Source organism: Dermacentor variabilis, chromosome 1, assembly GCF_050947875.1.
Source record: "Dermacentor variabilis isolate Ectoservices chromosome 1, ASM5094787v1, whole genome shotgun sequence".
NCBI lineage: Eukaryota > Metazoa > Arthropoda > Arachnida > Ixodida > Ixodidae > Dermacentor > Dermacentor variabilis.
In genome coordinates this window covers 33021688-33046119 of record NC_134568.1, presented here as the reverse complement: position 1 = coordinate 33046119, position 24432 = coordinate 33021688, and the positions used below count along the sequence as shown (strand labels likewise).

At 47.4% G+C, this 24432-nt stretch overlaps 6 non-coding genes across 6 annotated transcripts; all 6 read left to right on the top strand.

The window, feature by feature from the left end:
* Nucleotides 1–540: 540 nt before the first annotated feature.
* On the top strand, nucleotides 541–615 carry TRNAS-UGA (transfer RNA serine (anticodon UGA)). Its single transcript has one exon. It is a non-coding gene; the product is annotated as a tRNA-Ser (tRNA).
* A 22431-nt stretch (nucleotides 616–23046) lies between these two features.
* Nucleotides 23047–23128, top strand: TRNAS-UGA (transfer RNA serine (anticodon UGA)). The gene has a single exon. It is a non-coding gene; the product is annotated as a tRNA-Ser (tRNA).
* Nucleotides 23129–23201: 73 nt separating this feature from the next.
* TRNAS-UGA (transfer RNA serine (anticodon UGA)) lies at nucleotides 23202–23283 on the top strand. The gene has a single exon. It is a non-coding gene; the product is annotated as a tRNA-Ser (tRNA).
* A 73-nt stretch (nucleotides 23284–23356) lies between these two features.
* Nucleotides 23357–23438, top strand: TRNAS-UGA (transfer RNA serine (anticodon UGA)). The gene has a single exon. It is a non-coding gene; the product is annotated as a tRNA-Ser (tRNA).
* Nucleotides 23439–23511: 73 nt separating this feature from the next.
* Nucleotides 23512–23593, top strand: TRNAS-UGA (transfer RNA serine (anticodon UGA)). Its single transcript has one exon. It is a non-coding gene; the product is annotated as a tRNA-Ser (tRNA).
* Nucleotides 23594–23666: 73 nt separating this feature from the next.
* Nucleotides 23667–23750, top strand: TRNAS-UGA (transfer RNA serine (anticodon UGA)). The gene has a single exon. It is a non-coding gene; the product is annotated as a tRNA-Ser (tRNA).
* The last annotated feature ends 682 nt before the right edge of the window (nucleotides 23751–24432 follow it).

Below are 24432 nucleotides of genomic sequence, written 5' to 3'. Positions count from 1 at the left end.
CCGGAGACCATTGAGCACGCCTTTATTGAGTGCTGGGATTCAATATTTTATTGTCACGTCTTGCAAAGAACCCTTAAAAAGCAACAGCCGATAACAGCACAGGGTATATGTTTCCTGCCAGTAGACAGCAAGCAAGGGTTACCGTACGACATGATTATGCTCCTGGGTCTTACACGTGCTGGTATCAACGTGTACTCAGCACGAGAAAATTTTGTTGAGAGCATTGTTTTCATACGTGAGATATATCGTGTACAGGCATATCCGCCTGACTGGTTGGGTGTTCTTGACGAATTGGTGAATTTCAAGTAATTTTAGCTTGCCGCAGTGGTCCAAGTAGGCAAACGTGTTTTTTATATATGTATGTCATTTTGTGAATAAACCAAGGTAAGCCGAGTCAGAGTGGTTAAGGCGATGGATTCGAAATCCATTAAGTTGTACCCACGTAGGTTCGAATCCTGCCGATTGCGTGCAATGATCTTTGTCTTTTGGTTCGACATAACCACGAAAGTGAGCTGCGGAAGGAGAGCGTGTTCCGTCCTCGCAGTCGTGTCTGAGTGGTTAAGGCGATGGACTTGAAATCCATTACCTGCGTAGGTTCGAATGCTGCCGACTGCGTGCAATGATTTTTGTCTTTTGTTTCGACATAACCACGAAAGCGAGCAGCGGAAGGAGAGCTTGTTCCTTCCTCGCAGTCGTGGCCGAGTGGTGATTCTACTTCCGGCTACCGTTCGGTGTGGACGCAGAATGACTTGCTCCGGTGAGGTGGTGTTTCCGGCTCAGCCGAGCCGCGGAAACAGGATTATTACCGATGAAGACAAGGAATACCAAGTTGTTTTGCCGCAATTGCCTACAGGACCCTGCGTTTTGAATACTGTTTTCCTTCACGTGGACGTGACCGCAAGGCCATTTCGCGCGGAAGATTGCTGGCTCGTCTGAAACTACTGCCCGAGGTTGTCACCTTGGGGGCGTTCCAGATGAACCACGTTTGGGCACTTACGTTCAGGAACTCGGTGTTGGCGTGCGGCGAAGCTGAGGTGAAAGAAAGAAGGTGCCTAGTATTGGACTCGACTAACCAGGAAATACGCCTGAAGGTTTTCTGGCTCCTCCACCATGTCCCAGACGAAGACGTCCACGCGGCAATCGCAGCGTATGGAAAAGCCACTGACGTGACCAGACAACCCTTACAAAAATGACTTTAGACTGTCTATAGAAAGTCTATAGACTTTTCATAGACGACCTTTCCTTTCTATAGATTTGGACTTTTTTGATATAAAGTCTATAGACTGTCTATAGACGAAAGTGGATAAAGTTTCTATTTCTTTTTGTCTATTCGCAGTCTATAGACGGTCTATAGAAAAAAGTCGATAAGGTGTTTGTTTCCTTTTTGTCTGCTTCCCCTCTATAGAATACCTACAGATGAAAGTCGACACAGTCTCTATCTATTTTTGTCCATACTTTGTCTTTAGACTTTCTATAGACGAAAGTCGATAGGGTTTCTATTTCTTTTTGTCTATTCGCAGTCTATAGACGGTCTATAGAAAAAAGTCGATAAGGTGTTTGTTTCCTTTTTATCTGCTTCCCCTCTATAAAATACCTACAGACGAAAGTGGATACAGTCTCTATCTATTTTTGTCCATACTTTGTCTATAGACTTTCTATAGACGAAAGTCGATAGGGTTTCTATTTCTTTTTGCCTATTCGCAGTCTATAGACGGTCTATAGAAAAAAGTCGATAAGGTGTTTGTTTCCTTTTTATCTGCTTCCCCTCTATAGAATACCTACAGACGAAAGTGGATACAGTCTCTATCTATTTTTGTCCATACTTTCTCTATAGACTTTCTATAGACGAAAGTCGATAGGGTTTCTATTTCTTTTTGTCTGCTCGCAGTCTACAGACGGTCTATAGAAAAAAGTCGATAAGGTATTTGTTTCTTTTTTGTCTGCTTCCCCTCTATAGAATACCTACAGACGAAAGTCGACACAGTCTCTATCTATTTTTGTCCATACTTTGTCCATAGACTTTCTATAGACGAAAGTCGATAGGGTTTCTATTTATTTTTGTCTATTCGCAGTCTATAGACGGTCTATAGAAAAAAGTCGATAAGGTGTTTGTTTCCTTTTTATCTGCTTCCCCTCTATAGAATACCTACAGACGAAAGTGGATACAGTCTCTATCTATTTTTGTCCATACTTTCTCTATAGACTTTCTATAGACGAAAGTCGATAGGGTTTCTATTTCTTTTTGTCTACTCGCAGTCTATAGACGGTCTATAGAAAAAAGTCGATAAGGTGTTTGTTTCCTTTTTATCTGCTTCCCCTCTATAAAATACCTACAGACGAAAGTGGATACAGTCTCTATCTATTTTTGTCCATACTTTGTCTATAGACTTTATATAGACGAAAGTCGATAAGGTTTCTATTTCTTTTTGTCTACTCGCTGTCTATAGACGGTCTATAGAAAAAGTCGATAAGGTGTTTGTTTCTTTTTGTCTATTTCCCCTCTATGGACTACTTTTAGACGAACGTCGATACAGTGTCTATTTATTTTTGTCCATATACTTTGTATATAGACTTTCTGTAGACGAAAGTCGATAAGATTTCTATTTCTTTTTGTCTACTCGCAGTATATAGACGGGCTATAGAAAAAATTCTATAAGGAGTTTGTTTCTTCTTCGTCTACTTCCCCTCTATATGGACTACCTGTAGACGAAAGCCGATACAGTTTCTATTTATTTTTTTCCATACTTTGTCTGTTGACTCTCTATATTATGGACAATAGTCGACAAGGTTTCTATTTTTTTCTCTACTCCTGGTGTATTGAATGTCTATAGAAGAAAGTCGATAATATGTAATTCCGAGTTCCCATACCCCCCGCCCTCTGCGAACGCGATGATATGGCACTGGCTTATGCACGACGGCACCGCAACCCCGGCGCGGCGGGCAAACCGTGCAGACTGCTAGTCTGCGTTCGGTGCAGCTGCACCGAACGAGGATCGCGGCGGAGCAGGCACCGTCCGAGTCACCAAGGTCTTCCAGGCACCCGAAGGCCCTAAACCTGGCTGCTTCCCGGACGTACACTTCGCGAAGACCAGGTGGTGAAGGTCAGATGGTGAAGATGTGGCAAAGGGGGTGAATAAGTGGCGAAAGCCCGCAGACCAGGTGGTGAATTCACCACGTCTGAGTTGTCGTGGTCTTGCATGTCTATAGATTAACAATAGACAAACATCGTTAATCTGGGCCCAACCCGTGTACGCTGTAACCAAGCGCAGGTACCGGTGGATAATACATAGCTGCATTTGATATAAGCCACTAAAGTTGTATACTGCTGAGATTGCTGTAGAGCCTATTTGTAGACTTTAGTATACACATAGTGTATACCTCCGCATTTGTTGACCACATATGATCTACGTAGTCGCTCTCGGCAATCCCAAGACAGTCTTCACAGTTGTCGCATTACTTTAGCGGCAGTAGAATAACGGAAGCAAAACGCCGATCCAATTGTTAAAATATATCTTATGAACGCCAGCTTCAGATACAAGTGGATTCGAAACAGGCATCAAGCTAACAGCAAAGACACTCGTAATGTTTGTAGCTGACAACGCGGACTTTGTGAATGTGCCATGAACCGATGTCGCGCATGTGGTGTTCGCGTTGTGTGTCGTCCGATTCTCGGATACTTTTCACATTGTCTTCATATCTCGGCTGCGTCACTAACATCGGGCGACTTTTGTTGCCTAATATCCTGCACTATAAACTCATCAAAGTTTCTCATTCACTTAAAATAGGTGCCAAATTCTCTGAGCCCACCCAGTATTTCGCCGGCGGTATGCCTGCGCAGCCACGCATATGAGTACCTCAATGCTGTACTGATTGCTTTGACCTATCATCGGAACAGAAAATTAGCACTAACATACGTGCGGGCATCACATTTGGCGGTACGCTGGAAGATATGCTACAAATACGCTGTATTACTCATCGACGCTGGCAATAATGCGTCTAAAACATCTGAAGGGCCCCGTAACGGCTTTTACAAACAGCGCATTCATGTTAGCGTTCCAGTCTCATACGATAGCCCACAGCGTTCGTCATACAACCTGCCAGCGCATATCCTTCGTCCACGAAAAAAAATGCATAACGGAAAAGAAAAGCCACCCGTTCCGGCGCGCATGGCGCGCAGAGAGAGAAAGAGACAAAGAAAAAAATGAAGGAGGAAAAGGCGCTCACACTCCTCCGAGCGCGCACGCCCTCCCGCGCGGAGCTCCTGCGCATGCTCGGAGCTCTTGCGCATGCGCGGCGGTGCGCCGTCTCAACGAGTGCGCCAGGCACGTAAACGGTTGTGCCGGTGCGTGGTGTCTCCCTGAACGTTGGTGTCTGTGTATGCGTGTCTTCTTTGTGGCATCACACGTCAACTACACTGAATGGTAAGCTTTATCAAAGACGTTTTGCGTCAATACCTCATGATTATGTGAGCGCATTTCGTAGCGCGAACCGGCTGCATGTAGCGCAGGCGACTCGGGTATAGTGTCGGTTTGTCGTTGACATGGTTTGATAACGCGCTCTTGTTCTCGCTTCTGCTATACGGAATGTTTTACGGCGAGCGATCGCTCGTGCTTGTTGATTTTATCATTATAGCTTAGGTGCGTAAAAAAGGAAGTACACCATGTTTTAACTTGATACTGAGCTACCACTAAGCGGATTGTGTGTGTTGGGCAGCCAGTGTGGTAGATCTCATTTAGTGGCGCTTGATCTCGCCGCGATGAATGCTGCACCGTATGTGTAGTGAAATTCTCGTGACACGCTTTACGTATATATCTCGAAATTGTGTTAACATCAATGTTTGAATCGCCCCGCTGGTACGAGTTGTTGTGGTCGTACCCGCTGGTACGATTTGTTGGGAACTCGGCGCTGACGCCCGTTGTTGCACCTGGGTCGCAAGCCCCAAGGGTAGCGTTGGCCTGGCGGCCTGGGGTACAACTGGAAGCATCCGAAGGTCCCGGCAAAGCATGAGTCGACTGGTAACAACAAAACAACTTGTTTATTTTAACATCGCAAAGAGTTGGCGGTCAGGTTGACCGAAGTAGAGAGACGGGAGAGCACTTTACTCAACAGAAGAAATCGGAGCCCTCCTTTGGCGTCCGGGGGCAGCTGCTTTTATACTCTCGCAGTTGAGGGCAAGAAGGAACCCCTCAATAGACGAGCACGTGATTGTACAATGAGATAAGGTGACGCATACTGTCGTAGCGCCGCCGGTCGGGCACAAAGACTGGGAGGAGAAGGTAACTCCTACTCTCGTAGCGCCTTCGGTCGGGCACAATGGCTGGGAGGAGAAGGAGACTTCTACTCTCGTAGCGCCTTCGGTCGGGCACAATGGCTGGGAGGAGAAGGTGACTTCTACTCTCGTAGCGCCTCCGGTCGAGCACAATGGCACATACACTCACACACGCACATGAAGACACGTGGCATCGGAACATGCCTGGACGCGCTTGGCGGGGAGCGTAGCGGCGACGCCGAACGGGCCAAAATGTCTGCCGCTTTGTTGCAGTCGCGCCGGCTAAACCGCGCGTCGTAGGCGAAACGTAACAGACCGCCCCGCCGGGGGAAGGAGATCCCGATGGACAGGGGACTGCATCCGCTGTCCGGAGGGATGTCGCTCGATGATGCTCATAACCGAAGTCGGGCGTCCCTCGACGTTTCTTGAGCGCAGCGCACAGAGAAGGCCTCGTTCTCTCGTTCACGTTCGCACGGGACACTGCAAAGTGACTTCGGGAGAGTTCACATTTTTGTTCTCGTTCCCGGCAAGCGTTAGAACTACGCTGAAACTCAACCGCTCAGTCAGCAAGCACGGCACAACCCTCACTAAGCCCTGCCAGGCTCTTTCCCCTTTTATACCACTGCCTAGTTCCTTACAGTAGTCTAGCATCACTCAGAACGCGTCCACAAATTGGAAAATTGCACTAGAAAGCATATCATCACTTTGAAACACTAAACAAAAGCAATATGTTAAAAAATCCTGCCTCAGGAAGAAAAACATCAGTAACAAACAATTTTGAGGCTGATTCCTACGTTAGGGGCTTCGACTTAAGCCATCGGCGTTACCGTTGAGACTCCCCTTTTTGTAACGCACCTCAAAGGAATATTGTTGCAAAGCGAGGCTCCAGCGCAGGAGGCGGCCATTTTTGGGAGAGATGGTCTGCAGCCATTGGAGAGGGCAGTGATCCGTCTCAATGATAAACCTCGAGCCGGCTAGATAGCATGACAATTTCTGAACGGCCCACACGAGACATGCACACTCTTTCTCGGTGGCGCTATACGCCTGCTCACGACTGGTCAGCTTACGACTAGCATACAGGACGGGGTGTTCTACTTCTCCCTTTTCCCGTTGGCACAGTACAACGCCCATGCCTCGCTCACTAGCATCGCACTGAACAACGAACCCTTTTGTATAGTCTGGCGATCGTAGCACAGGCTGGCTTGTTAGGGCACTCTTTAGGGCGCTAAAAGCTCTTTCCTTTGTCTCGTCCCAGACGACTGTTTGAGGCTCTGTTTTTCTTAGAGCATCCGTCAGGGGAGCCGCGATATCAGAGTACCTGGGGATGTACCTCTGATAGTAGCCGGCGACACCTAAGAACGACCGAATATCGGTCTTCGTGCGCGGTTGCGGGAAGTCTCGCACAGCGGCCACCTTTATTTCAGAGGGGCGGCGACGACCCTGACCAATCACGTGACCGAGGTAGACAACCTCGGCCTGTGCTAACTGGCACTTAGGAGCCTTGACCGTCAAGCCCGCTTCGCGCAGGCGGGTTAGCACTGCCCGCAAGTGTGCCATATGCTCAGACCAGGATGCGGAGAATATCGCTACGTCGTCTAGATACGGTAAAGCGAATTCTTGCTGTCCCCGCAGCACTTTATCCATGACGCTTGAAAAACAGTATGGCGCGTTCTTCAAACCAAAACTCAACACTTTAGGACGGAATGTTCCCATTGGTGAAATGAACGCCGCATACCTACTAGCCTCTTCTGTAAGTGGAACCTGCCAATAACCCCTGACAAGATCTAGGGTGGAAATAAACTGAGCGCTACTAACTTTCTCAAGGCGCTCCTCGATGTTAGGGATCGGATAAATTTGATCCTTAGTGATGGAATTAAGCCTGCGGTAGTCGACGCAAGGACGAGGTTCCTTGCCCGGTACCTCAACTAAAATCAAAGGGGAGGTATAATCACTCTCACCAGCCTCAATAACACCGAGCTGTAGCATTTTCTTTACCTCAGCCTCCATAATATCGCTCTGGCGGGGTGACACCCGGTACGCCTTGGATCGTACTGGCTCTGGGGAGGTAAGTTCTATGTCATGAGTAAGGACAGAAGTCCTACCAGGCCTCTCAGAGAACAGACCTTGAAACTCTTGTAAGAGCTGGTGTAGTTCGGTTTTCTGCTCAGGCGACAGCGGTGCTTTACTGAGAAGGTCACTAATGACTTGACCGGTGTCTTCCCTGTTCGTCACTGAGCCTAGTCCCGGAAGCTCGACCGGAAGCTCTTCAGGAACGTTTACCATCATGCACACCACTGCTTCCCTTTGTCTATAAGGTTTGAGCAGATTACAGTGGTAAACTTGCTGTGCTTTCCGCTTTCCTGGCAGACTTACCACGTAGTTAACGTCCGACAGTTTCTGAACAATTCGTGCTGGGCCCTCCCACTGCACGTCTAGTTTGTTGTTTAGCGATGTGCGCAATATCATGACCTCATCGCCCACCTCAAAACGACGGGCCCTGGCTGTCCGATCATAATAAACCTTGGCCCTCTGCTGGGCCTTTGCCATTGCTTCACCTGACAACTCCTGTGCCCTTCTTAAGCGTTCGAGGAGCTTAAGCACGTACTCCACCACGACTGGGTCGTCGCCCCTGCCTTCCCACGATTCTCGAAGCATGCGAAGCGGAGACCGAAGCGAGCGACCGTACACCAGCTCAGCTGGCGAAAACCCCGTAGCTGCATGCGGCGCGGTCCTTAATGCAAACATCACCCCAGGCAGACACAGCTCCCAGTCAGTTTGATGTTCAAAACACAATGCTCTCAACACGCGCTTCATGACGGAGTGGAGCTTCTCAACGGAATTCGACTGTGGGTGGTGCACTGAGCTGTGTAGCAGCTTTACCCCACACCTTTCGAGAAAAGTTGTCGTCAAAGCGCTAGTAAACACTTTGCCCTGATCTGATTGGATTTCCGCAGGAAAACCAACTCGCGCAAATATGGACAGTAGTGCATTGACTATCTCAACTGAGCTGAGTTCTTTAAGCGGCACTGCTTCAGGGAACTTTGTCGCTGGGCAGATCACAGTCAAAATGTGTCTGTACCCCGTGGCTGTTACCGGCAGAGGTCCCACTGTATCAATAACGAGCCGTCTAAAAGGCTCCGTAATGATAGGTACCAATTTCAACGGCGCCCTCAATTTGTCCCCTGGTTTGCCCACCCGCTGACAGGTGTCACATGTCCTCACGAAATGGTCTGCGTCCCGAAAACACCCTGGCCAATAGTACTCTTGCAAGAGACGGTCCTTAGTTTTCTTAACTCCTAGGTGTCCGGACCACGAACCCCCATGCGTCAAGCGCAACAGATCCTGACGATAGCATTGAGGCACGATCAGCTGATCGAACTCCACTCCTCTGCGGTCTAGATACTTCCGGTACAGGACTCCACCTCTTTCCACAAAACGCGCATTTTTCCTGGCGATACCTTCCTTGACATTGCAGCGTATGTTTTCTAGGCTACCATCCTTCTTTTGCTCGGCTATCAAAGCCGACCGGCTGACTTTTAGCAACCTATCAAGTCCGTCTGACGTAGGCGCGATGAGCAAATCTGCAGATAGCTCTTCTAACTTTCCCTTATCGGGCCTTTCCTCTCCAGTATCTGGCGCCTTCAACGCTACAGGCTCAATTTTATTCAGTTCGTCAGCTTGCTGCACCTCTGACCCTTTTTCATTGTTCGATAACGTCGGCCCCGCAACTACCGCCTTTGCAGCGAGCTCCCGAACCTTCGACCTGGTTAAGGCCTGAACGCTAGCCTCACCAAACAAAAGCCCCCTCTCGCGCAGGAGGTGATCGGACCTGTTCGAAAATAGGTACGGGTACTGGGGGGGCAGCATAGATGACACTGCCGCCTCCGTCTCAAGCGCTCCGAAAGGTCCTTCAATAAGCACTTTTGCTACCGGCAGACACACGCTATGAGCCTCCACGGCTTGCTTGATCCACGCGCACTCGCCCGTGAACATATGGGGTTCTACGTAAGACGGGTGAACTACATCCATCGTAGCTGCGGAATCGCGAAGCACTCGGCACTCTTTCCCGTTCACGAGGAGGTCTCGCATGTAAGGCTCGAGAAGCTTCATGTTCTCGTCAGTGCTGCATAATGAAAAAAACACAACTTTTGGTGTTGTTTCCGGACACTGCGCCGAAAAGTGACCCGGCTTCTGGCACGTATAACAAACGCGCGCTTGCCTCATCTCGAACCGCTTTCTGCGTTCGGCTTCGGCTGCCGCCGTCTCTTTACGTTTGGTCGGACTGCTTTCACTCGCATCCTCACTACGCGTGTTCCCCTTTGCTCTCATGGGTGTGAACTTCGGCCTCTCAAACTTCGAGCCAAATTCACCCTTTTGACCGTCCTTAGCTCCGGGAGCCCGACGCGTCACAAACTCCTCGGCTAGCTCAGCGGCTTTAGCCACCGTACAAACGTCTGGCCTTTCCAAGACCCAGTACCGCACGTTCTCAGGTAACCGACTATAAAACTGTTCTAGCCCGAAACACTGCAGAACTTTCTCGTGGTCACCAAACGCTTTCTCTTCTTTGAGCCACTCCTGCATGTTTGACATAAGCCTGTACGCAAACTCTGTATATGACTCACTTTTGCCTTTCTCATTTTCCCGAAACTTCCGACGGAACGCCTCCGCTGACAGCCTGTACTTTTTTAGAAGACTCGATTTCACTGTGTCGAAATCCTCTGCCTCCTCTCTATCCAAGCGAGCGACTACATCGGCCGCCTCGCCGGGTAACAAAGTGAGCAAGCGCTGTGGCCACGTTTCCCGAGAGAACCCCTGCTTCTCGCACGTTCGCTCAAAGTTAACCAGGAACAAACCAATGTCTTCTCCAAGCTTAAACGGCCGCATCAGGTCAGTCATTTTGAACAATACGCGTTCTCCTGCACCGTGTGCCTGACTTCCATTACGAGCGCGTTCCATCTCTACCTCGAGACGCTTCATTTCCAAAGCGTGTTCGCGCTCTTCTTTTTCTTTCTGCTCTTTAAGTTCGCGCTTCTGTTTCTCTTTTTGCTCTTTAAGTTCGCGCTCCTGTCTTCTTGACCTCTCCTCAATAGTCTCAAGGCATTCCGAGAGCTCGTCATCCTCAGCCTCTAACTCAAGAATAGCCTTTAGCAGTTCTGGTTTTCTGAGTTTGTCCGAGACATCCAGACCCAACTCTCTTGCAAGCTCCAGCAATTTCGGTTTGCGCAACGACTTCAAATCCATGGCTGCTCTGAATGCTGCTTTCTCTACTGCTTACTATTGTCTTGCCGCAAACTAACCCGGCAGCAACAACCACAATTACCAGCTCTGTTTCTGACACTAACAAAAGCCTGGCAAAGCTCAGAAGTAGAAAGTCCCGCACTCACCAAACCTCGCAGCCAAGAGTTCAGCGCAGTCGTTCCGCTGCAGGCAACCAGTCATCACACAGGGCTCGTTGCACTGCTCCCGGATCGTCGATGAGCTGCTCAGCATACAGTCAACTGCATCTCTTTGCTGCTGGCCTCCGTTGTCGCGATCTCACCGCTGGCAGACAGTTGTTTGAATCGCACCGCTGGTACGAGTTGTTGTGGTCGTACCCGCTGGCACGATTTGTTGGGAACTCGGCGCTGACGCCCGTTGTTGCACCTGGGTCGCAAGCCCCAAGGGTAGCGTTGGCCTGGCGGCCTGGGGTACAACTGGAAGCATCCGAAGGTCCCGGGAAAGCATGAGTCGACTGGTAACAACAAAACAACTTGTTTATTTTAACATCGCAAAGAGTTGGCGGTCAGGTTGACCGAAGTAGAGAGACGGGAGAGCACTTTACTCAACAGAAGAAATCGGAGCCCTCCTTTGGCGTCCGGGGGCAGCTGCTTTTATACTCTCGCAGTTGAGGGCAAGAAGGAACCCCTCAATAGACGAGCACGTGATTGTACAATGAGATAAGGTGACGCATACTGTCGTAGCGCCGCCGGTCGGGCACAAAGACTGGGAGGAGAAGGTAACTCCTACTCTCGTAGCGCCTTCGGTCGGGCACAATGGCTGGGAGGAGAAGGAGACTTCTACTCTCGTAGCGCCTTCGGTCGGGCACAATGGCTGGGAGGAGAAGGTGACTTCTACTCTCGTAGCGCCTCCGGTCGGGCACAATGGCACATACACTCACACACGCACATGAAGACACGTGGCATCGGAACATGCCTGGACGCGCTTGGCGGGGAGCGTAGCGGCGACGCCGAACGGGCCAAAATGTCTGCCGCTTTGTTGCAGTCGCGCCGGCTAAACCGCGCGTCGTAGGCGAAACGTAACATCAAGAATTTTCAAACAGACAGGCATAGTTGAATAACTGCTAGCGTACTCGGATGAAAGGCCGTGTTTGCGGGGCATGCATCAGCAGTGTGTGCGCTGCCGTTTTCGCATAGTTTAAAAGTAGCAGTATTTTTAAGGTTCCTGGCAACCAATCTAAATAATTTTGGGAAGTTACAGCAAGCAAAATACGAGACTTGAAGAAATATCTAGTAGAGATCTCTAGATTCACCCAATCTATTTATATGCAACCACAAACGCTTTTGGAGCATGAAACCTGCGATAAGCTCAGTCACTTGCAGCTTCGCAACTTAGCCGCAAAAATTAGAGAACAACAAATTAGTCGCTCCGGGAACACCTTTACACGTTTCAAACTGAAGGCATTGCGTTTGACGGTAGTTGGAAAATTTGTTTTTTGTCTCTTTTTTAAACAATTTAGCAGCAGAAGTTGTCTTTCGAGCTATATGAAAAGCGTTAAGCGGCTTCCGATGCTTCGGCGTTCTGCAGTTTACGTGCTCTTAATCACAAGGCAGCTGCTGGCGCAGATTCGCATTGTGCTAATCGTGCATGGTATGAAGCCATTGTCGTGCGTAATAAGTGTTCCGCTTTTCATTACTGTTGCTTGTAGTGCCGTCGTCTTGGACAGACTGCATATAATATGCGCTGTACAAAAGAAAAAAGAGCCAGATTATCAATTTGGTGGTCTTTTCTAAGTAGATAACGCACAGATTATTCAAATAATTCAGTGGGCATTTCATTTGTTCTACCCTTATCAACACACCTAAGAGATCGTAACATGTTTTAGTTGATAAGTAACCTGATCAGTACGCCCCCATTCATGTGCATTCTACTGAAAGTGTGGCAAATGTATTCATCTCGAAGTATGAGAAAAGAGACATTGCAGACTGTTCTAAGCGGAAATAAATTGCAAATCTTAACGTGATTGTTCAAAACTGCAGTCAGTATGCTGAGCATGTTCGTTCGGCACGGGCATATTGCATTAACACCTGAAAAATGTGCACAGTCCATCCGGGTATCTTTGTTTCAACAAGTATTATTATAGGAATCGTTTGGGATTCTCGCATTTCTTTTATTTTTATAAGTACACTGTGTGTCACATGAACCTGTCTTAAAACGAAACGTACCGTTGCTGGCACCGGCGACCATTACGGTTGTCTAACTGCTTATCATACTGTAGTATAACGAAACATCATGATGGTACTGATTAATATTGCCATGTAGTCTTTAGTCAGAGGTAAACAAAGTTAACTAGAGGCATAAGTGATGAGAGCAAATTATATTGAAAACTACTATTGAACCGTAAAAATAACTAATTGTATAACTCATTGTATAGTTTTTCCTCACATTGTTGCATTTGTTTTACGTGTGTCTCGTGTGGCCATCAATTACGAACTTGCCGAAGCCCTTGTCAGCTTTATTAATCAAGGGATTCAAGTCAGTTGAATCTAATACTGCATGTCAAGTGACTGTCGTGTTATTCGTTTTATCTAAATATTACGGACTGGCAGTACGTGGCAAGCATTAAACTAGAATATTTTAGAGCGCAGCTCTTTGGCGTCCGTTCCTGGGTTTCGCGTCGTCATCGTCGTAGTCGGCCGCCGTCGTCGTCGTCGGTCGTCGTCGGCCGACGGCGCACCGCCGCGCATGCGCAAGAGCTCCGAGCATGCGCAGGAGCTCCGCGCGGGAGGGCGTGCGCGCTCGGAGGAGTGTGAGCGCCTTTTCCTCCTTCATTTTTTTCTTTGTCTCTTTCTCTCTCTCTGCGCGCCATGCGCGCCGGAACGGGTCGCTTTTCTTTTCCGTTATGCATTTTTTAGAGCGCAGCTCTTTGGCGTCCGTTCCTGGGTTTCGCGTCGGCGTCGTCGTCGGCCTCGTAACCAGCTCCGCCCCCCTTTCATCCCCCCAGCGCTAGCAGCGACCGACTGATACCGCTGGATGCCGCTGACGCCGCTAGAGAGTCAAGATAACGTGACTGCATAGAACACCGTCGCCGCCATGCAGAAAGAGGAGGAAAGGGTCCCCCCCCCCTGTTCTTGTGTGGCGGATAGGGTGCTCTTCAGTTGCCGACGCGCCGGTTATTCGTTGTCCCTGAAACCAACTCCGCAGCTGGGGTTGACTCACTATCGGCGTCAGCGGCATCAGTCAGTCGCTGCTATCTCTTCCCTCCTCCCTTTATCGTGTTGTCCGCTTGCTGCGCGCGCTTCTGCCCCCATCGTTTGCCGCTGGGTGTACACGCCGCCCCCCTCCCCCCTCTTCCTGCGAGTCTCCGGTTGTCAAAGCGCCGGCTCGAACTTAATTCCTTTCTTCGCTCCTCCTCCAATGCAACCCCTGTGCGGTGGCAATCAGAGAGCCAGATCGGTGGCGGCGGATCTGTATATGTGCACCGCCCGAGCCGAAATTGCCGCTGCCGTTCGCCCTGTGCGGTGGCAATCAGACAGCCAGATCGGTGGCGGCTTGACATAAAGACAAACAGCAATTTCCTAACACTTATGCAGGAGAACATCCCGTTCCTCTCGCTCGTAACGCGTCCCACGGCTGTGACAACCTCGCGAGGCACTTGTATAGATCTCGTCTTTGAGAATCAAGCATTGGTGTACCAAGTCGAACATATATCAGTCTATTTCTCCGACCACAAAGCTTCCTTCATGACTGTCAAGAACTGTTAGTGGAGTCTTTGTTAAAGGAATACGTGTGAAAAATAAAAAAAAATTCTGTGATAGCGCATACATGTGTTGCTCGATTTCTTTGCCTCAATCTATCGAAAAGGTGAAACAGCTTATTTGCTGCGCTCAAACTTCGCATTAGGAAGTAACGTAATCGTCGGTAATTTTTTTTTATTACACTTAAGCTGCAGGCGTCATAGATTGCCAAAAAATTTTCATGAAAACAGCCAGGGAAGGCTTGGAAAAAGATCGGGAAATTTTAAAATGGCCACATAGGTATGCTGTCTTGTTATATGTCATACAAAGTTTCCAGAGAATCTCTGGGTTAAATATATTTTTAAAACGTTTCACCTAATAAAAATTGAAGGAAATTGGTTCCATTTATTGAAAAATAAAAGAAAGTCAAGCTTACTGACAAGGCATTTCTTAATCAGTATGTGTTTTTTTTTGCGTTAGCTAAACGTCCTGAACCTCGATAGCCTAGAAAAAATTTTCATCTTTCAAAGCACCTTAAATAATTTACTGTAATAGAATTCATTCGAACTATACTATCAGTTCTGTTTCCTAGGAGGTGCATATCTGTCGTGCCATGACACAAAGTGCTCGTGTGGTATTTCGGGTGCTCATGTGGTATACCTAACTTGGAAACCTGTTAGCACGCCCAAGAGGCCTCATTACCTGTAACAAATTAAGTGACCATATCGATAGAATCAGCCCATCTGCCTTCCGTTGAAGTTATGGCCAATCACCCATTCATTTAAAAGTATGAGAAAGACATTTAAATGTGTATTAAGCAAAATAAATTACAATCTTAGGCATGATACTGTGAATATTCCAGTCACGTCTTCTGAAAATATCCCTCTGCACGGGCATACTTAACTACCAGCCAAAAAAAAATGTACAGACAGCCCAACTGGGTAACGTTTCAGCAATAAATATAGAGACCATTTGGGATAAGTACAATAATGCATCATATATGAACTTGTCATAAAAGGGAACATACTGTTGCTGGCACGAGCAGCAGTTGTGACTGTTTAATTGTTCACCATACCATGCAATAAAACATTGTATAAAGGTGCTGATTTGTATTGACAAGCAGCCATTAGTCATAGTTAAACCGCATTAAGTATTGACTTAGATGGTTTGAGCAAATATATTAAGCTGCTTAATGAACACACAAAGAATGTACACTTGTTATTTTTGCCTCATATTGCTGCATCTACTTATTTGCAGCATACACCTGCAGCACCTTTGGGACTAATGACACAAAGGTCAAGGCCAGCCTGGCGACCATGCTTGCCAAGGAGTAGTGTAAATATTTAATCTGTTTCCATAATAGCATACGACATGAATTTAAGGAATTCATCTATTATATCGAGCAATAAAAACGGTGAATGCATTGCTGGTGCATTTGTTTTATTTTTCGCACTGCATGATTCAGCACTATATAAATTATTTCTGTTTATGCAACATATATGAAAGTACAGCTGGTTCAGAAGCATTATTAATCTACTAACGGTAATGCATAAGTGCAGATGAAAAGGAACAGGTGCACATGCATAAATACATTCAAAACTTTTTGCTACCGCATGTTAACAAAAATGTAAACTAACTTGTAGATAGCCGCTATGGAGTTATGGCCTTATACACTCTTTGTAGACTTGTCTATAAGATGTCTGTGTATATAGAGTGCCTATAGATTAAAAAAAATTCATATTTGTTAAAAAATGTCTGCAGAATGTCATAGAAAAAAAGTGTATCGGACTATAAAGTTCTGTTTTTGTAGACTGAAGTCTATAGAATGTCTATAGACTTATCTATATACATCTGTATATAGACATTCCATAGACTTCAGTCTACAAAAGTAGAACTGTATATATAGTTCTACTTTTGTAGACTGAAGTGTATAAAATGTCTACGGACAAATTTCATCTGTAGACATTCTATAGACTTCAGTCTACAAAAGTAGAACTGTAAGCCTATACACTTGTCCATAGACAGTCTATAGACAGTCTATAGACTCAGACTTCTTATAGACTAGTCAATAAAAAGTGTATGGCCATAAGTCTCTAGACTGTCTATAGGCAGTGTATAGACAGTCTATAGACTCAGACTTTTTATAGACTAGTCTATAAAAAGTGTATGGCCATAAGTCTATCGACCGTCTATAGACAGTCTATAGACTCAGACTTCTTATAGACTAGTCTATAAAAAGTGTATGGCCATAAGTCTATAGACAGTCTATAGACAATCTATAGACTCAGACTTTTTATAGACTAGTCTATAAAAAGTATGGCCATAAGTCTATAGACTGTCTATAGACTGTGTATAGACATTCTATAGACTCAGACTTTTTATAGACTAGTCTATAAAAAGTGTATGGCCGTAAGTCTATAGACTGTCTATAGACTAGTCTAAAGAAATGTCTATAGACAGTCTATAGACTCAGACTTTTTATAGACTAGTCTATAAAAAGTGTATGGCCATAAGTCTATAGACTGTCTATAGACTAGTCTAAAGAAATGTCTATAGACAGTCTATAGACTTCATAGACAAATGTCTATAGACTGTCTATGGACTTTCTATAAAAATTTTTGTAAGGGAACGCTGGCGTGTGCAAGGCATCACAGACAAAAGTTCGACAACGCGCACCGTAACCCTGAAGCTGAAGGCGGGCGTGACCATTGATGATCTGCCACATCAGTTTCGAGTAGCCGGTATGATGGCACTTCTCGTGGCCCCTGGAAGGGCTCCCTTATGCTTGAGGTGCAACCGCACGGGACATATCAGGAGGGAGTGTCGCGCACCGCGCTGTGCTATTTGCCGGCGCTTTGGCCACGACGAGAGCCAGTGTGTGCGGACGTATGCGAACATCGCAGGCCCCGCAAAGTCTGACGAGGTCTTACAAGAGCACGTCGTGGATGCCGCTGATGCCTAGGAAGCGGCTGGTGGGTCAGACGTTACGCAAGGCTCAGAGGCAAACGTCCTCGCTACGCTTGACGGCTCTTGCGGCACTGTCAAGCATGGAAAGGACGATAAAGTGCAAAGAACAGAGGCGGACACGGAAAAGTCTGCCAAGGACGCAGTGACTAAGGTTGCCACAAAAGACAGCAGTAAAGACAAAACGAAGACAACAGCGGAGAAGGCAACCCCTATATATGGACACCAGTGGCCCAAGTGGTACGGCAGCGAAGCGGTCCCTTGAGGAAAGCAATGACTGCGAACCAGGGAAAATCAAAGAGGTTCAAAGCGAGGCGCCTTTGAAGACAACCGATGTCCGGCGACCTACTTTGAAGCCGACGCCGAATGTGCCGCCCGATAGGAAACCCTCGGCGTCATTGCCGACATAGCATGATAGTGTGTCTACAGACGTTTTCCTTTTACTTTTTTTTTTGGGGGGGGGGAGGGGTGTTGCTGGGGAATGGTGGGGTAGCGGCCGACTGCAACAAGACGCAAGTTTCGCGATGGAAATTCATAGATTTGGAATCCAACAACGACAGTCCAGAGGATGGTTTTCGATGCGCTATGCCGGTAAACGTGAGTGTGCAGCGAGTTGTGTGCTGTGAATGTAGGTGCCGACCGGTCCTTGAATTCCTTCATAACATAATGAATTCCACCAATGTCGCGTTACGCGTTGGAAGTATAAATGTAAGGGGCCTTGGTTCTGAGCGATAACAGTACCAGCTAAGCAGGCTGTTCATGGAAACTGATCTTGACATTATCGCAGTGCTAGAAACTAAAATCGAAAGTGAAGAAGGAACGGAACGTATGGTAGCGGCTTTTCGGCCACGGTAGTATGTTTGTGTATCACATTGTGTAGGGAGGTTTGGTGGGTGCGCCCTTTTTGTTCGCAGTTCTCTGGACGTAGTTATTGAAAGCACGGTTTGGGATGTTAATGGCAGACAAATAGTGTGCGACTTTGTTATTGCAGCTGTGAAGTGTCGAGCGATATGTGTTTACGCACCTAACAAGGAATGTGAACGTAGGTTTTCTTTCAATGCCTTAAAAGCCAATTGAATTGTCAAACCAATATTTTATTGATGGGGGATTTCAACTGTGTGTGTTACGCTGAGGACAGAGTGCTAAGCCCGCCGGTTCACGACGCAAGCGCTGTTGTGCCATTACCACAAGCCCGGATTCCGAATCTGCCGGGGCTGCGCCGAAAGGCACAGCGCCCTAATTCTCCCTTGACAAGTCAAGATGCTGAGCCGTCAGGCAGTGGTGTCCTCCGGAGAAGCATCGGCGGGCAACATGTTCAAACGTGTCGCCAAGTGCCAGACAGCCCGGCGCCGTACCTCCCCTTTCCTGAAGGTTACCGCGCCCGCCAACTTTGAACGGGGTGGCCAGCGTGGTCACTGGTTGGACCTCTCCGAGGACCGTCGAGTGCTCACTTTGTATTGGGCCGTTTGAGTGACAATGGTTTCTGGGGGCTTATAAGCCGCGGCGCGCCGCCTGGAAAACCGGATCCGCCGACCCACCGGGAGCAGAGTGCCGCTCTCGACTGGAGTGAGATGTGTCACGCGTTTTCGCCGGACGTCGCCGTGCGGGAACAGTCGCGTTTGCTGTGAGCTCTCGGCCCCAGTGCCGATCCCTTCATGTCCTGTATAATGACCTGTATATAGTGTATAAAGTCCCTTTTGTTATTCTCACCGACGCCTGACTCGGAGTCTTCGCTACCAACGCTCTGTCACGAAACGGGTGACGAGCGCTACGGGACCACCTCAAAGTCGTAACAGCGCGCAATTATTAGCCGAAATTGTTGGGGAAGTGAATTTGGTAGATGTGGGGGGGCCATGTCATGGGAAATGGTATGAATCCGAGGTTCACGCATTTTCAAGGAGTCAGCCATGCACGATTAGATCGAGTGTATATGTCTGCTGATTGGATTCCAATGTGTAGCAACTATCAGGTAAAATCTGTGTCATATAGTGACCACTGTTTAGTTATGTTTGCGTTGGGCCCTAGAAAACCAAAATTTAATTGGGCGTTGTGGAAATTAAACTCGAAACTACTAGATGATGTTTGTGTTAAGAAAATTAAAGATCACATTCAGAACCTATTAGAAAAGGACCATCAAAGTATTGCAGAAGCATGGGAGTGTTTCAAGCAGGAAATGAAGTTAATGACAGTGGAAAGAACATGCACTTTACGAAAGGAGGAACAAAGAAAAGAAAGAGTTGCAGCGTCAACTTCTACTTAACAAAGGAAGGTGCTTGCCCAGGCAGCTTTGCGAATGGAATAAAAGAAGTAAAAGCTCAGTTAGAAAGAGGCGATCAAGAGAAATATCGAGGTGCGGTTATACGTGCGCGCGCAGAAAGATTATGGTGCGGTGAAATACCGACCAAAAGGGCGCTTTCGGACGAAAAGAGCTACGATTCACGAAAGGAGATAAGAGCCATCACATATCGAAACGAAATTGTGCGTGAAAATCAACACGTTCAGCGGGTTTTTTATGAGTATTACAGCGAGTTGTTAGGCAGTAAACGCGAGCACTCGGAAGGTTTCGATAGTGAGATTTTGAGGCTTCTTCTAAAGTTGTATGAGGACGCAAGGCTGAACCTTGAGCAGCCAATTACTATAGCAGAAATAGAACGAGCAATAAATGAATTAGCTGTAGGTAAAGCGCCAGGGCCTGACGGATTAGGCGCTGCTTTTTATAAGGCTTTTAAAAAGGAAATGGCAATAATTTTGCATCAGTTAATTAATGAGGCATATGAGAAACAAGTTCTACCACCTTCGTTTCGTGAGAGCCATGTGGTATAATAATACCAAAGAGTCAAGACCCTCAAACTCTACTCTCGGTGAGGGCACATCGTCCCATTAGCCTTACAAATACAGACTACAAGATATACACGAAAGTTCTCGGGAGGCGACTGCAGTCGGTCATACAGAAGTTAGTTGGACCACACAAGACGTGTGGAATAAAAGGACGGTCCATTATGACAAACATTCATGTGGCACGGACGGTCCTTGAGTGTTGTGATGCCTTTTCAGAGAAGGTGGCAATATTACAGTTGGACCTGGAAAAGGCATTCGATAGGGTGGCGCATAAGATCCTTTTTCTTATACTTGAACATGTCAACGTTGGATGTACGTAATTAGGTGTTAAAATGTGTTATGATCAAATAGTTTCTAAGAATAAAATTAGTAATACATTATCGGAAAATATACAACTCAAATCTTCTTTGAGACAAGGTTGCTGTTTGTCACCTTTGCTTTTTGCATTATATCTAGAGCCATTTTGTTTAAAGGTACTTTTGTGTATTGAAATCGTAGGTTATCGGGTGGGCGCGAGTGAACTAAAGATACTAGCATACGCAGACGACGTAGCAGTGTTATGCCGTGATAAGGAAAGCGTTATTGAAGTGGTTGAAGCGGCCAAAATTTTTTGTATAATGTCAGGAAGTGTCGTTAATTGGGGAAAATCAGCAGGAATATTCCACGGGGTTTGGGAACACTTTCCCAGTGAAATGGAAAGTGTACAGTGGACGACTATACCCCTATGAGGTGCCTCGGTGTACCGGTACAGCATTTTCGGGACACGAAAGAGTACTGGAAAGAGCAATGCACAGAAGTGAAGGAAGAAACAAAACAGTTTGGTGGGAGGGACCTTTCCATGTTCGCGAGAGCAACCGTATGCAACCTCTTTCTCGTCGCCAAGATTTGGTTCGTGCTACAGGCCAAATGCGCATCAAGAACGAGCATACAAAAACTGCACCGGGAATTCGCCGTATTTATCTGGGGATCTGTGTGGGAACGTACCAATTGCACCAATTTGTTCACATCGGTTAAACGAGGCGGCCAGGACCTAGCTCACTTGTTCTTGAAGCAAGTGGTTTCACGTTTTATGTTCTTGCGCGATCAACAAAATGTATTTTTATTAACTGTGTTTCAGGAGCGTCTGAGTGACGCTTTACCAAATTATATAGTGTCAACACAACTAGCGAGAACAACTATCAAAGGCTTTCTGCGTGAAGTTGTATGAGCGTACCAATTCTTGTGACGCGTTTTTCTTTAGAGTATTTAAGCTGTGTTAAGCGAAAGACGCTCTACAAAGATGTTGTCGACACATTGCCGCGTACACCTATATATAGGACCAAGTTTTGTATAGAAAATGGAGGAAATGTGTTAAAAAGGGAAAAGCGGATGCCGGTGCGCTCGTCAGCCAAGTTCTTTTTCTTTCAACTTCACAGCGAAACGTTACCTGTTAAGCCATGGCTCGAACAAAAAGGCTTGTTTGTAGCATGGTGAGTCAACTGTTTAATATGCAGAAAACCAGAAACAATAGAGCACATGTTCCTGGACTGCCCATACGCAGTATTTTTGTGGGAAATTTTGCAACAAACTTTAAAAAAGGAGCTACTGGTGACGCCGTACGGAATCCGCTTTCTCCCTACATCAAATGATGATGGAGTCCCTCATGATATGTTCATGTTATTGTGTCTACACAGTCTATGGAAAACAGTCTTCAAGGGAAAAACTTTATTGAGAGCATGGTCCTCATGCGGGAAGTGTACAAGGCAAGAAACAAGGACAATGACTCGATTTCAGTATTAGATGAGCTGGCATCTATGAAGTGACCTTAAATACCTCGCGTCAGCCTCAGACTGGCAGACGCTCTTAATTTTATTATCGCAGTGTTTTGTTCATATTTGTATGTATTGTAAACCGACAATGAAGAAAAAATAAAAAGTCGTGGCCGAGTGGTTAAGGCGATGGACTTGAAATGCATTACCCAGGTAGCACACAAAGTCATGAAAACGTCGTATTAAGGGATTGAACGTCTGAAAAGGATTTTTGACCAAAATCGACGCATCAAAGACGTTCCAAACAAGATAGCTTAAAAACGAGGGGTGAATACGTTTTGATAACGTTGGAAGCCAGACAGCTTAAAAACGAGGGGTGAATACGTTTTGCAAACGACTCAAAACGCCACCGCCACGCCACGGCGCGTCAGCCTCTTTAGCGGCTTCTACAATATTCAACAACCCATCAACGCGATCCAACCTTGCGCAAAATGGCGATACCGTCGTCAAATCATGTGACCAAGGTGGCCACGTGATTCGTGATGCCGGGCAGCCGGGCGAGCCGGGGCATAGTCGCGTCGTCATGGCGTCGTCAAGTCACCGCACTCGCATTGCGCTGTGGTGTGTTTGCGGCTGTTCTGAACGTGCTGCCGCTGCCCTTTGCTATGTAAGTGTTGCAGTGTTTTGCTGTCAAGAAAACGATATTCTGTGATCAGTTTGGGTTGTGCGATATGTTTGTGTGGTTTTAATTTGGAAATCAGTAGTGTTTTCAATTGTTATTTGATCAAGGCGGCCACGTTATTCGTGAAGCCGGGCATAGTTACGTTATCGAACTCGCATGGCACTATGGTCTGTTTGCGACTGTTCTGAATGTGCTGCCGCTGCCCTTTGTCATGTAAGTGTTGCAGTGCTTTGCTGTCAAGAAAACGACATTCTGTGATTAGTTTGGGTTGTGCGATCTGTTTGAGCCGGGCATAATAACGTTATCGCACTTGCATTGCGCTGTGGTATGATAGCGGCTGTTCTGAATGTGCTGCCGCTGCCCTTTGTCATGTAAGTGTTGCAGGGTTTTGCCGTCAAGAAAACGACGTTCTGTGATTAGTTTGGGTTGTGCGATCTGTTTGTGTAGATTAATTTGGAAATCAGTAGTGTTTTCAATTGGAGGGCGCGGAGTGGAGGGCACTAATCAGCTCTTCAAGTTCACTGTCATGTTATGTGAGGCGCCTTTTCACTGACGCTGTAATTAAGGCGATGGAGAGCGCGTTCCGTCCTCGCAGTCGTGGCCGAGTGGTTAAGGCGATGGACTTGAAATCCATTGGGTTGTACCCGCGTAGGTTCGAATCCTGCCGACTGCGTGCACTGATTTTTGTCTTTTGTTTCGACGTAACTACGAAAGTGAGCTGCGGAAAGAGAGCGCGTTCCGTCGTCGCAGTCGTGGCCGAGTGGTTAAGGCGATGGACTTGAAATCCATTGGGTTGTACCCGCGTAGGTTCGAATCCTGCCGACTGCGCGCACTGATTTTTGTCTTTTGTTTCGACATAACTACGAAAGTGAGCTGCGGAAGGAGAGCGCGTTCCGTCCTCGCAGTCGTGGCCGAGTGGTTAAGGTGATGGACTTGAAATCCATTGGGTTGTACCCGCGTAGGTTCGAATCCTACCGACTGCGTGCACTGATTTTTGTCTTTTGTTTCGACATAACTACGAAAGTGAGCTGCGGAAGGAGAGCGCGTTCCGTCCTCGCAGTCGTGGCCGAGTGGTTAAGGCGATGGACTTGAAATCCATTGGGTTGTACCCGCGTAGGTTCGAATCCTGCCGACTGCGTGCACTGATTTTTGTCTTTTGTTTTGACATAACTACGGAAGTGAGCTGCGGATGGAGAGCGCGTTCCGTCCTCGCAGTCGTGGCCGAGTGGTTAAGGCGATGGACTTGAAATCCATTGGGTTGTACCCGCGTATAGGTTCGAATCCTGCCGACTGCGTGCACTGATTTTTGTCTTTTGTTTCGACGTAACTACGAAAGTGAGCTGCGGAAAGAGAGCGCGTTCTGTCCTCGCAGTCGTGGCCGACATTCTGCTTCCGGCTCCCGAGCTGAACGGATCGCGGGATCATGGGCTCCAATGGAGCGGCATATGCGGCTGTTAGCCGCGGCAACAGGCTTTCGACGGAAGAAGATAAAGATTACCAGATAATTTTGCCTCGCCTACCTACAGGACGTATTGTTTTGAACACAGTTTTTTTGCACGGCGACGCTCGTGTTCGCCCGTTTCGTGTAGAAGATTTTCGAGACGCGCTTCAAGCTGTTGGTATGCTCTCTGGCGTCGTCGCCCTTGGAGCATACCAAATCAACCATGTATGGGCGGTGACGATGAAGACAGCCGAGGCTGCCGAAAAGCTGGCGGCCCTGAAGGAGCTGCAGGTGAAGGGGCGTCGCTGCCTGGTCATCGACCCCAAGGAACAACAGGTGAAGCTTCGTATCCACTGGCTTCTGCATGGGGTGGACGACGAAGACGTCAAGACCGCGCTGGCCTCCTTCGGCAAGGTGACGGAAGTGACCCGGGAGCGCTGGCGAGTGGATGGCGTTTCCGACAAAGGCTCGACGACCCGAGCAGTGCTGCTGCAGCTGAAGGCAGGAATGAAAGTCGACGACCTGCCCCACCAGAT